At 33.3% G+C, this 13,491-nt stretch overlaps 1 protein-coding gene across 2 annotated transcripts in view; it reads right to left on the bottom strand.

Annotated features, from left to right (window-relative positions):
* The window catches only part of LOC118199700 (CUGBP Elav-like family member 2), an 807,763-nt gene that overhangs the window by 46,961 nt on the left and 747,311 nt on the right, over positions 1-13,491 (bottom strand). The gene's annotated exons all lie outside the window — the stretch shown is intronic.

Below are 13,491 nucleotides of genomic sequence, written 5' to 3'. Positions count from 1 at the left end.
ATTTTTATATTTTCAGAAGCTTCCCAAATTAGAGGATGAAATTGTTTCGTGTTTTCTTTTTACAAAACTGTTTCGTATTAAATGAAATTCTAATTAATAAAATTTTATCAAAAGTATCAATAATGAAATTAGTTTCTGATTTACATGATAATCGACTTACGACTTGACCTCTGGAACATCACTCGTTGTTAAGTCGAGGGCTACCTGTACAGAAAACACAAATTTGCTTGATAAAGCAAAGAAACTGAAAAATTACAATGTTTAAGTATTTTTGAAAATAGCTTCTATCATTTCCTATTGACTAATTCATCAGTATCATTGGAAATATTAGGGACAGCGGTATCTGAAATTTGTCAATATTATCAAAGGAAATTTTTGCAATTGTGTTCCATATGATGGTGCAGACATACTTAGCATTTACTTACTTTTGGGGTATATGTTTTTATAAAACCATCTAGCATTTGGAATTTGCCTCAAAGTTAAATTTATTAGAATACTTGCAGGTTTTTAAATGATAACTAGTGGCATGGCGCGAGGCAGGACAGGTGCAAGTGATAATATGGCTCAAAATGGTAAAATGTTAGCAAAATATGCTCATGAATTAGTAACTTGTTATCGAGAGAAATTACGGAATTTCGAGTAATTAAGAGGCGTATCATAGCATTACATGCTCAAAGTCTGGAGGCTATGAGTGCAATGCGGATTTTTCAGGTAGATTACGATCAAGAGCAACACATATAGATATTTGACCTGTCTGGCTTACGGCATAACAAAACTATACATGTCAACGCTGACGTCGATGTTTCTCTTATAAATGAAGAGAATAACTTCTGATTTTCTAACATTAATATCAATTTCTGCTTTTAAGTCTAGACTCCAATGTTTGAATTCGATTTTGTAGTTCAAATGCTATTGGGCTAAAAGATTATTTTTCGATTAGGGCTGCATATATGACATGTATAATGTTTTTGACGAGAAGAGTGAGCGTTTTTATAGGAACGACAAAGTATATACCTGTTAGATAAGAATTACTGATTGTAATGATGTAGATAGGAAGCCCAGAACAATGAGTTTCCTCCACTTAAACAAGACCAAAGAGCTTGGCATTATCCATGCCCTCCATCTTCCGTAGGAGATCATTTCACTGACTGGGTATAACACTGAAATCATATTGCTGAGAAATAAGTGTGTTGTCTGAGTCTGTGAATTAAAGGATTTTCCTGAGAATGACGCATTCTACAATTTTTCTTAGAACAGAGAGTAAGTTGATTGGTCTACATTAACAAGATTACTGAGAGAATTTTTTGGTTTGAACAGCGTCACGATGATAGCAGTTGTATCTTCTGATGAAGTATAATTAATGTCAAGTACATTGTCGATAATGCGAAGGAATTTGAAGATCATAACATCTGTCATGATCTTTACCATTATATTTCAGGTTTTATCGATGCCAGGAGTTTTCTTGATCTTAATTTTCTCAATACATTACCAGATTTTAGAGCATTTAGCTGTTGTTACGTTTTTCACTTATGCTTTTGAAAGCAGTGTGTATGGTGTTTGAAAAGTATTGTGCATTGTGTTTATTTTTTAACAGTATTGTATATGTGAAATAAAGTGTTCTGTTTGAGGGTGGGATGTGTTATTAATGAAAAACTGAAAAGCGCAGTTGTCAGCTAGTAACTCAACTTTCTTAACAAGCAATCCTGTTAGGGCCATTAAGGGGCGGAATGTTAATTTAGCATCTTTTACATTTGCAGATCGCTTTTAACAAGGAATTATCATCTTGAGATAAGGAATACGAATATTCAGTCCACTTGTTTCGTGCGTTTAATTGGGTAATATTCCTGACTTCATAGTGCAACTTATTCATTAGAAATTTGTCGTTTGGAATATAGGTAAGTTGTCAGAGACGATATGCAGCATTCCACATCTTCATAAATTGAAGAATGTCATGATTACTTTTGAATTTTTCATCCTGCATAAATCTGCTTTGTTTGTTCCGAGAATTCTACACATCTTGGGTAGTTTTAATAATTCGAGCATCAGTCTCATAAATGTGTACCGTGGGTACGGTGTGCTGGATGTTATTTAAAGTTTTGGTATAATTTGACTAATTCATAACAATGGCTCCTTTCTTTGATTCACTACAGGGACCGATATTAATATCCATAAGCACAGAATTATAGTCTGAAGACAGATCGTTTAGACTTCCAATTTTGTCAAGGCTATGGTCAAACTTATCAAGAAGAAATCAATAATAATTTGGGTCCTGTCACTATAACGTGTTGAGGTATCTGCAACTGCAATTTTAGAGTTTGCCAAGTTGACAAAGAAGTGCATTAAGGTCCGTTCACATGACGCATTTTCGTTCATAAGAGGTATGGCATCACAAAAACTGGTTTAAGGATTTTGCCTAAATTTTCTGAATTTTCAACTTCAAGTCAAATTCTTATAAGAACCGACCAATTCCAATAAAGCAAACACGAAGTGACATTCGATTGACGGTTTCACTGTATCAGATATATATTTACTCATGCGTAACTTCTTGATTGGCTGCGCCTTTAAATTTGTTACACAGGGTGTGAACGGACTTAATGACTTAAGCCACGAAGCTTTATGATAAAAAAATCCTTCATCTGAACTAAGCCTTATACAAATATAGTGTGGGTTAGATTTGCAGTTCCAATCGTGGTATTGTAGATTAAGGTCTCCACTTAGAATAATCCGATAAAATTAGCAAATCTTTTGTGACATGCCCTGTGTCACTGTTTATTGAGTGGGATATAGGTGGACTCGATAGTGACTGGTGATGAAGCATTTTTAATGAGTGTAATAGTTGCAATTACAGCGGCAAAACTTGTTGTGTAATAGTGGATGGGATGGGTCTCTTGATTGAGATAAGATACTGACTGAAGATGTTATACACTGCACTATGATTACTACTATTTCTGGTGCTACCAAATAGACAAAGTACAGAATTGCTGAAGTAAACTTTTCATATCAGCGGGCTATAAGGGGATATCGGAGGAATATTCGTTTATAAAATGCTTAAGTTAGTCAACTTTTAATAGACCTTTTTGAATTCAATGTAATAATTCTTAGTAAATGGCACAAATTCATTTTTACAGTTTTACTCAAAAGATTAAAAATAGTAAAAAGGTAAATATGTTATCAGGATCATTATCACATGCTTTGCCATCAGGCATGTATTTTTGCAGCTGTTCCTTTAATACTAATAAGAATTCAATTTGTTATAGTCCTAAAGTATTAAATAAATTTATAAATCTATATAGTATAATTTATTATTATTATTTACTTATCATATATTAACATCAGATATAAATTCTTATTACTTACTGCTAAAATTGCGAGTTTTAGCAGAATTACGAGAGCTGTTGGCATTAGTTTTAGAGTGATTAGAATTATTGCTATTAACTGAGCTATTAGAAGCATTATGATTAGCGCCTGCTGATGCAGCATAATTTACTGTAACAGAAATTTGCTTGGCGGTTTTGTTTTGTGTAACACCAGAGAAACTGAATCGCTGTTTCAGAGAGTCATTTTTTGAGGAAGTTTTGAAACTTGAGCAACCACAGTAAAAGGATACAGATGTTGTTAAACAATTTTCAGAAAAATGGTGCCACTTCTGACAGTTACTGTACTTAGGATATTTTGGGGAATTTTTCTGCCTTAACTACAAATAACATAAAGGGCATCAGTTAATAGATTTTATCAGTGTTTTGATAAGTTAGAATGAAGTAAAGACATGAGTTGGATTTTATTTTTAGGTGGCTGAATAATCTTTATAACTGCAAATCCTCGGACAGTTAGAGTTTCCTTGATTTCCTTTTTATCATCATTAGAGGGATATACCTAAGAAGTACCATAACAGATCGCTTATGCTTAGTGGTCAAAATAAAGGGTTTATTAAAAAAAGTGTACACAAGATACTAAAGTCGTTTTCCGTCTTGGGTAGAATTTTTAAAACATTCACTGTTCATTCTGCCAAAGAATTCGCCAGTGGTCGACTTAAAAAATGTTGTTGGAGAAGACCAAAATAAGTAATATCATCAGACAGGATAGAATGGAAGCTGGTTGAAGGTTAATCTACTGTACTGACATAGCCTGGTCCTGAATTTGGGTAATGTTACTTTCATCTAAGAGTGCTGTATCTAAGAGACATTAGGTATTTTTTAGAATCCTAAGAGATGAAAAATTAGCAACCGCCTTCGCCGGGAATCTAACCACGGACTCTGGAATACCGACCATGCATGCAGAACCACTACACCACGAAGGGACGCTAGAAAAGTGGGAGAATAACCTTATAGTTCATATCTGTTTTGGTCTTAAGTGCTAAATTAATTTAAAGGCAGCAATTTCTTTTTTGCCATTTTCGCATGTCTAATAAATTTAGTTTCATCATTAAACTTATTTTACATACGCTTTAGCATTCACTTTTAGTTTTAGCAATAGTAGTAGATTTAGAGTCTCTTGTAAAAAAAATTGCATTTAACTAGTAGATTTTTTCTTGATAAAGGCCAATTTCTCATTGAGGACAGATGTACCATAATTCCTAGAGATTTATGGTCACTTGACATCAAGTTTTGGAAATAGGGACAAGAGGTATACACGTGCATTTCCGATAAAGCAGTTTACAACTCATAACATCATGGAAAAGCACCATTTGGGATAAAATTGTGTGTTACTATAGGAGAGCATAATGCTAAATTTGCATATTGAGCTCCACTTCCTTGACAGAAGTTTCGAAAGTAATAAGAGGTATACAGTTGATGCTGGGACCTAATGTTGTTCTTTTCAGGAGTGCTGTGGGTTCATAATTTGGATTAAGGAAAGACAGCGTATTCCTTCCCCAATCTTAACGAGTGGATGATTTTCTTTAAATTGAACGAAGCCAACTGAGGCAGTAATTATCACGGTCTCCGGACATAAAACTCATTGAATGTGCACTATACATACTATGAAGTCGAAACCTGCATCTCGACAGCTTCAAGTCTAGGACGGTGCTGAAAATAATTTAGTTTCAGAAGTAAGACATTTTGCCCAAGCAAGGTCATGGATAAACTTAAAACAGCGCAAAAAAAGTTATGAGAGGTTTACTACATCACTCAATTATTCTCATTTGCACGGTTTAGTAACCAAGCCTACGAAGTTTCATTTCATGACTTCAGTTCGTGAAATATTTACAAGTATGAAAATTATGCTTAAGGTTTCGGTAATTTAGTTTATGTCTCGTCCGCTTACATTATCTAGTCCACCTCAGTGATAATGTAATTATGTTGTTTCAATTCAATTAAATCTCGGACCACCTAAACGAGGTTCCACTCAACTTTAAAATAATAGGTGGCAGGTGAGAGTGTGGAGAACACCAGAACTTCATTATGAAATTTTACACATATTATTATCTTCTCACACTAAAGCCCAGTTCACATGCAACGCTCCTTCGCACAGCTGCCGTTAGCAAGGGGAGAAAAAGGAGACATGAAAGAGTTTCGTCTTTAAGACCCGTTCAGAAGACCACCGTCTTCCTTCCCCTTTACACCTAAAGCCTCTGTGAACAATCACGTCTCCGATTTGGCAGATTTCTAATACTGTTTACACATTTTTAACGTGGTTTACTGTTGTTAATTTTGTAATCTGTACTTTCGCAACTGGTACCTGAACTTTCGTAATGGTTCCTGAAAAATATATGCTTTTTAATTATTATTATTATTTTATAAGCTGTTATTTAGTTCACTCTTGGTGCTTGTCGCTATGGTTAAAAGATGGTAATGGATTTTTAAGCTGCTTCCCGATAAGATATAGAACTCAAACTTTGTACATACACTGCTTGTGGATGTGGTGTCAGGCTTTTGATTTTTAGAGGATTAGATTTTTTTTTCAAATTTAAAGTTGAAACGACTTTTTGCAAATATTAACAGATAAACTGAGAATCTCAGAATATTATAGTTTGCACCATAACACACTGTGAAAGAAAAAAGAAATTAAATGAAATTTTAGCGTAATTTTTTTTAAAAATATTTTGGGAGAATTTTTGAAAATCGTTCATATTTTTAGACTTTTTGATGCCCATTAATTTTAAAATTTCATATCTAAAAATATATCGGTTACAAACTTCCGACATTTTCAAAGTTTATAAAACAAACTTTTCGCATTTAAAAAAAATGATAAAGAAAATTAATTGGATGTTTTTGTACTTTTTTGAAAGATATGCAATGCAGCAGAATGGAAAATATTAGTTCTTCTTGGGCATCAATTCGAAACATCGGTTTCAAAGTAATAATCTCATTATACCACATTATTTTTATGACATTATTTACGCTATATAAGTTGTTATTGTTACCAGTTGTTAGTTCAGCGTGAGAGTGGAGATATTTCTGAGTTAACTTTCTCTTAAGATGCATTTTGCATTCCGTTGTGTTTAACGTTCTTTAGATTGAAGCATAACTACTGATTATACTTAGTGATATGCTAAACACTTTTACGAGTATTTCTGTGGAAAATTCCAGAACTTTGAAGTGTTTATGTTGATAAAATAAACTTAATTAAGCTATCATCGGATTTGAGTGCAATGACAATCATTTACGAACTATTATCAATCTATTACAAACCCGTACGCAAGAAGCAATATTATAAGTAATTAATGTATTAAAATTGTTTTGAACGTGTTTTACAAAACAAAAACAGGTAAAGAAAAATTCTGCTTGCGTTTTATTAGTTTTTGCAATTTTTCTGGCCACATAAGGTTTTAAAGAAAGGATTGTAATTTATGTTTATATTTACCAATTGAATAAATAGAACTAGGTTTGATTTATATACATATGTGTATATTGAAATTCAGTAATAAAATTTTAAAGATTTGAAATTATTAAATGTCTATTTAGACAGTTTGAATTCTTTAAACTGCAAATGCAAACTGAGAAACTTTTGCACTTTTTTCAATAAATCCTTTTACTCCTAAAACATATACACGTATGGATTAAATTTTTTATTATTTTTACTGCTTATATAAAATTATATACTTTATAGAAACAAGGATGGATTTTGCAAAATACTTTCGGAAAAAATTATTTGAAATGAAAATGTGACTGAGATCATATTTGTTTTAAAGATTTTAGATAAAAGTGTATTTTTTTCCCTCAGAAACTAATTCATTAATTGCAAAATCATTCCTTGAAGTTATTACGAACACTCTAATAAATACAATAAAAAAACTGGGGGGGGAGACATTGAAAATTGTAGGAGAAGAAAGACATTTTAATTGTAAAATTTTTCTTCAAAAATTTAAATTAAAAAAAATGCTAGCAAAAACTTTTTTTCAGCTTAAAATTATTTTGTCTCACAAAACCATTTAATAATATTCATAATTATTAAATGGATGATTCATAATTATTAAGTAGATGAAAATGCTTAAATTAAAAAAAAAATCATTCAAAAGGTACCGAGTCCCTTTTTGCGTTGAAGCCGATATGCATTTGTTTTAACTTTAGTTTTAATTTGAACGATATTTCTGGATTACCTAGCATCAGATAACCTTGTCTGTATTTGCCTATAATTTCCGTATCTTGTACAGTTCTATCTAATTTGGGGGGGGGGATCCCCAGACATCTATCAGCGCGATTGTTTCGCTGACAGTCCAGCGAGCAGTAACTAAAATTAAGTGAACCGCGCAGTATAGTACGGGAAATCTCCCCATTTGCCCTGCTCCCGAGAGGTAAGAAACATTCAACCAAGTTCTACCTCCAATTCGGCGAGGCAGTTAATGCTATTCCCATGTGAACGGGATATGTTGGAAGAACCGGTTTTCGCTACCGGTCGAATCTGCTCTTGTGAACGGGGCTTAACAGTCTATAGAGGAAAGACCCTTTCAGGGGTATTGAGAGCACCCTGCTGTGCGAAACTTGAAATCTTGAGATACTGATGATTTACCGGATGAGACCTCGTTCCGCTCGTCCGCTATTTTTCTGGGTGGAAAGGTATTATAGTATTTGATAATTACTGAGTCCACTGTGACTTACAGAAGAGTCTCCATTGGCATTAATGGGCTAATGCAGAAGAAGTATTAACCTAACTTTCTAATGTAACATTAAACCTATTGTTTAGGTTGGAAACATATGCAGTTATATTCATTTCACAAGGTAAGTTTGCAATAATAGATTGAACAACTATGAACAATTATTTTGGTTCTTGATTATATAGCTTGATAACTATTACTTTGGTTATTGAACGTACCTATGATATATATAATGCGGATAATTCATAAGATACATTTTACATAAATCAGGAAGCAGTAGTTAAAAAACTGAAATACATATTAAATAAAATACCTTAAATTATAGCTATACACAAAACGATAAAATACAGTATCCGTATTGGGATTTGGTTAGGGTGATATCAGAAACATGTTAAGTAAGGGGTGGTAGTTATAAGAATTGGTGTTTCTGTTTTGTCCTGTCGTGTTACGGGGATGCACAATGATCCGAGTTGCGCGGTATCAATTAATTTTGGTATAGAGGTCTTGATTTCATAGTTCATCAGTTTTTAAGTTCATTATTCGATTCATAGTTGTCATAGATTCGATTCAAGTCCATATTTGAACCCGTACGGTTATTGAGGTACGTAGGTTCTAATCTTGTTGCTTTGCTAGGATATGTCTCATGACTGTATATATAGGGAAAAGTTCCATATGAGTTAGCTCTATCTATTATTTCTTTCTCATGATTGAAGTTGTATTGTGCGATTAGAAGACGTTTGAATGCTTCGGGCATTTCTCCCATTCCTGGGCTAGTAGTCTTGGGTTAGTTGACGGTATAGTAATTGGCGGTTAAGCATATATCTTTTTTTTTTTTTTTTTTTTTTTTGGAAACATTCAGGAAACGGTCCTTGTATTATAAAGTACTGAGTGAGGTGGAACTGGACACTTCTTGTTGTTGTGCTGACTTTTGGGTAAAAGGTGTAGACTCTGCTTCCTGTGGCATTTTCCCATTCCATGTTATTAATAATACAATGTAGATATCGTGCATTGTATTATTAATAACATTTCGAAGATAAGATTTTGGAAGTTTGACTGATAAGGACGTTTCTTTTTGGTTTGGGGCAGCTTTCTTGGTTAGTTCTTCTGCCTGGTCATTACCCACATCTTTATTAGAGCCCTTGATCCAAGAGCTGGAGATGTTAGGGTTTGGTAAGTTTTTTGATGATTCATTGATTTCAAATGCTGTAGGCGGATGGATTATCTGAATTTAATACGGAGAATATGCCAGCTTGGCTGTTGGATTTTATATTTACAAATTGTACATTATGAAATCTGGTTCATTGTAATTGTACTGCTGCTTTAATTGCACATAATTCAGCTTGGAGAACGATGTTAAATGCTTTGAGGTGGACTTTCAGTTAACTGAGATCTGAACTGTATTCTGAGTTTCTTGCTCAGAACTGCATAGCCGACTATTTCTTAAGTTAAACAGTCAGTATAAGCGATTATTGCATATCGTGGGGTGAGGATATTATTCTAGATGAATTTAAATTTTGCTGTGAGATTCGGTAGGATGTCTTCGGTGATCTGTAAGACGGGATTCATATTCATCCTGCAGTAAAAATCTGGTTTCAAAAAGATGTTGCTTTTGAGTTGTAAGGACTGTGGGCTAAATGGCTCCGTAAATTGCTTGTAGGTAGATAGGAGTGGTGTCGGTAAGGATATTTAATGCAGCGTTTGATGTTGTGTGATAAACGCGAGTGATGCACAGGTTGAATTGTCTCTGAATGGAAGTTAGGATTTTCTTTTTCTTTTGGTCATAGGAAGGGCCCATACGGCGGCTCCGTATGTTACCCTTTTCTTTGCCACCGTCAGGAAGGGGATTTTGGTAGTGTGTGATGCCTAAGCTGTATCCGTGGAATATTCTGAGGTTGATTCCTATTCGATGTGTTCTGCTTTTGATTTCCTTGAGATGATTGATGTAATTGTGCTTGTGCCTGATTTAAATTCTGAGGTATTTTAAGGTTGTGACATTTTTGATTTAGTCTCCGTTGATCTTTAGCGATAGTTGCTTTGTAATATTCTGCCGGGCCTTTTGAATTACCATGACTTGGGATTTCCGTTCGGAAAGTTGGACTTAATATTTTACGCAAAGATTGTTGAATTCGGTACATTCAAATGATAGAAAGTCCTTGAGTATTTCAATGAGAAATTACCCTCAAAAGTTTTAGCAGTGCATCTGCCGTTCACCGATCATTAAACAGGATTTATGAGTTGATCGTAATTTTTTATGGGAAGTTTAATTTCAGCTAAAAATGCCATATTATTCATAATTAAGCTAACTAATTTGAAAATAACAACCAATGTTCAGCGACTTTACTGCAGACCGCTGTTTAAACTAGTGCTTTTTTTACCTTACCTTTTTGTAGAGACTGTGTTTTTTGTACCTTCTTCTATACATTTTATTTAAAACTGAAAATGCTACGAGAATTAGTTTCATTGAAAAATGGGCCAAAAGTGCATTATTTTGTTAAAGCCTTTTAAGCAAGATATATATAAAGCCAATATATGATTTAAATGTTATCAAAATCAGATGCATAATTGAGCCGTATCCTATATCTCTTATTCTGGGGAAAGTAACTGAGAACTGAGAACTTTAACTCCACAGTCTTCAATGACTATGACGTATCAAATGGATGGACTACAACAATAATGCAGAGTTTAATGGATGTTTGTAAAAATTTATTGCCTGAATGAATCGATTATGGAAATATAAATGAAAGGATCAAACGTTATACATCTCAGTAGCTGTCAGTAAATGGAAAGGTTTGTTTTCAAACTTAAACAATGTAACATTTCTTGCTAATGCCCTCCATACAGTGTACGTTATTACTGGGTATCCTGTAATGATGCACTTCCTATTGCAAATGAATTTACATCTGAATCGAAAATTGTCCTCTCAAAAGTACTTAGTCCTCTGTACTGTTAAATACAGAGAGGTAATAAATCCATTTTCTTAAAGTTCCTGCTTTAGTACGATGCAGAACATGGATTGAATGCTACTGTTCTTAAAGAAATTAACAAAAATTTAAAAAAAAATTGTTTTTATCGTTCATTTAATCAGAAGCAGAAGCAATAACAAAAATGTAAGGGATTGTAAATGATAATCTTGAGAACAAGCTGTTTCTAGTGAACAGCTATAAGCTTATTCTAGTGTACATTAAAGAGTTAGATGGTTTGGTTTAATTTATTTGATTATTGTAAAGTACGCTACAACTCCTAACAAGAGGGATGCCTTCGTGGAGGACTTTCTAAGAGAACTGGCTCGTATCCATGTTTCATACGAGGAAAACCACGAAAACGCCCACGAAGCCAGTTCATTAGCTTGTGGTCGAACCCAGTTTGAAGAACCAATGTTCAGCGACTTCACCGCCAGGCCGCTGCTAAAGAGTTAGAAATAGCCTTTTAAGAAGATGCTAAAGTGGATATCCTAAAAGAAAGCTCGAAGTCAATCTATCAAAAAATTCTAATGTTGCAAAGCTTGCTACGCATCCAGATGTTTACATTGGAGTTAAAAGTAGAAAAGTATTTTTTCCATTTATAACACAATTTCGATGCCAAATCGACAAAATTTGTTACTTTAGAATCCTTAAATTTTGAGTCTGATTAATGAATTTCCTTTTAGTAAGTGTATCATTAATAAAAGAAACCTTTAACATGACAAGTTACATTTGTATCCAAATTCGCACAGCATATATTGTTAGCCTAGCAGGCTATTTTTATTACTAGTCTGGATAGGTTCAAGTATAGGTAAAAGTAGGGGGGACACCAAACCATGTAGCATGGGCCAACTGGTAATGCCTTCCCTTACTAAGGGCATGAGCATCTTAAGTTTTCCAAAGGATCTACAATTAACCTGTGGTATACTGTGCAATCCCATCGTGCACCCCGCATCCAGTATTTAATAAAAATAATGGTTTAGGACATAACAAGATTACAATATAATTTGAAATTCAAAAATTAAACTGAGAACATTTCTTTTGATGTAACAAAAATAACAGACAAGCATAATGAGAAAAACAGAATAACTACTGCAAACACAAAATTATAGTTATAATGAACTGTAGTATACAAAAAAAGTGTCCACGGGGTCAAATCGTTTGAAAAATAACATAAAACATTGTGAGTAAGAATCTGAGAGCTCAGGGATTGGGGAATGCAAAAACTGAGAAAACAGAAAATAGTTTTGAAAAATAATAATAAATAAACTAAATAATTTTAAAATAAGAAATTAAAAAAATAATTTTTAATTTTAAATAATTTTTTAAAAAATGTACTTAAATTGTATGTTGGAGCAGATTACAGCTTGTTAATTTCAAAAGTGGAATCCTTTTGAACATATTCACAGGATGTAAAAATTCATTATATATATGCAGCATGATGAACTTATACTTGAATAAGATCTAGGCCGCCGTAAGAAGTGCATCTTATAATTTTTTGAAACTGAGGATACCGATGTTTACCTTTAATTACACACTTTTGGAATGCCAGCAGCTCAGTTTATGGGGATTTTATGTGATTAATCTCAGTTAAGGTGCATGAGCAAGTGTAATGAACAGGAATTCCCTGTTAATCACATATACCATATTTCTTGCGTAGAAATATGTGGGGACACGTCCGTGTCCTGTTATTTAGTAATTTAATGAAGGAATTTAATATAAATACGCGAAGCTTATATCATATTACATATGCATCTTCCCTCGAAACATTATTCCAAGAATCCTGCCAATATTTTAAAGTAAATTGTTTTAGTTGGCATTTGAAATCTGAACATAACCGTGGAAGGATGATTTCAAATGCATCTTGATTAAGAGCTACTTCTTTGGCTCATATGTCTGATCATTACCAAAATTGCAATGCATTCAGATTCGGTCGCATGCTTTCTAAAGAACACAACTTTTATGTATAATTGAATGAAGTAACAGTTTGGGGTGACCTAGTGGTACATAAAACTTTGGTGGAAAAAATAAAACTCTTAGTCCACATGGCTTTATGTATCCAAATATATATAAATTAATTACGATATAAAATGCTAGGCAGATAGCCCTCTAGTACTTAGCCATAATCAAATAAACCAAACAAAACCAATCTAAAAAGCAAATGTAATATTATATTTGCATTATTTATCAATGTCTTACAAATATATTACATAACATCAGGAATATGCTAATTAAAAAATAACAGCGCAGTCAAAAACAACATTTTTTATATGGTGTCGCTCAGTGTGTTAAACATTAAAAATTTGGAATTCACCTATGTTGTTTGCCTATATTTCTGCACATATCGTGACGATGTTTTTCCAGTATTTAATAATATTTGTAAATATAAAAATTTTAAGTTTAACGGTTACATCTAACTTACCTGTCTTGATCAACAGACCGTGTGATTTTTTCCTCGGCAACTGCTTTTTTCCTGCACCTACTCGGGGACTTTATAAC

The sequence above is a fragment of the Stegodyphus dumicola genome, chromosome X1, assembly GCF_044657685.1.
Source record: "Stegodyphus dumicola isolate Sdum_Otavi_A_Nest chromosome X1, ASM4465768v1".
NCBI classification, from domain to species: Eukaryota; Metazoa; Arthropoda; class Arachnida; order Araneae; family Eresidae; genus Stegodyphus; species Stegodyphus dumicola.
This window is presented reverse-complemented; position numbering and strand designations above follow the sequence as displayed.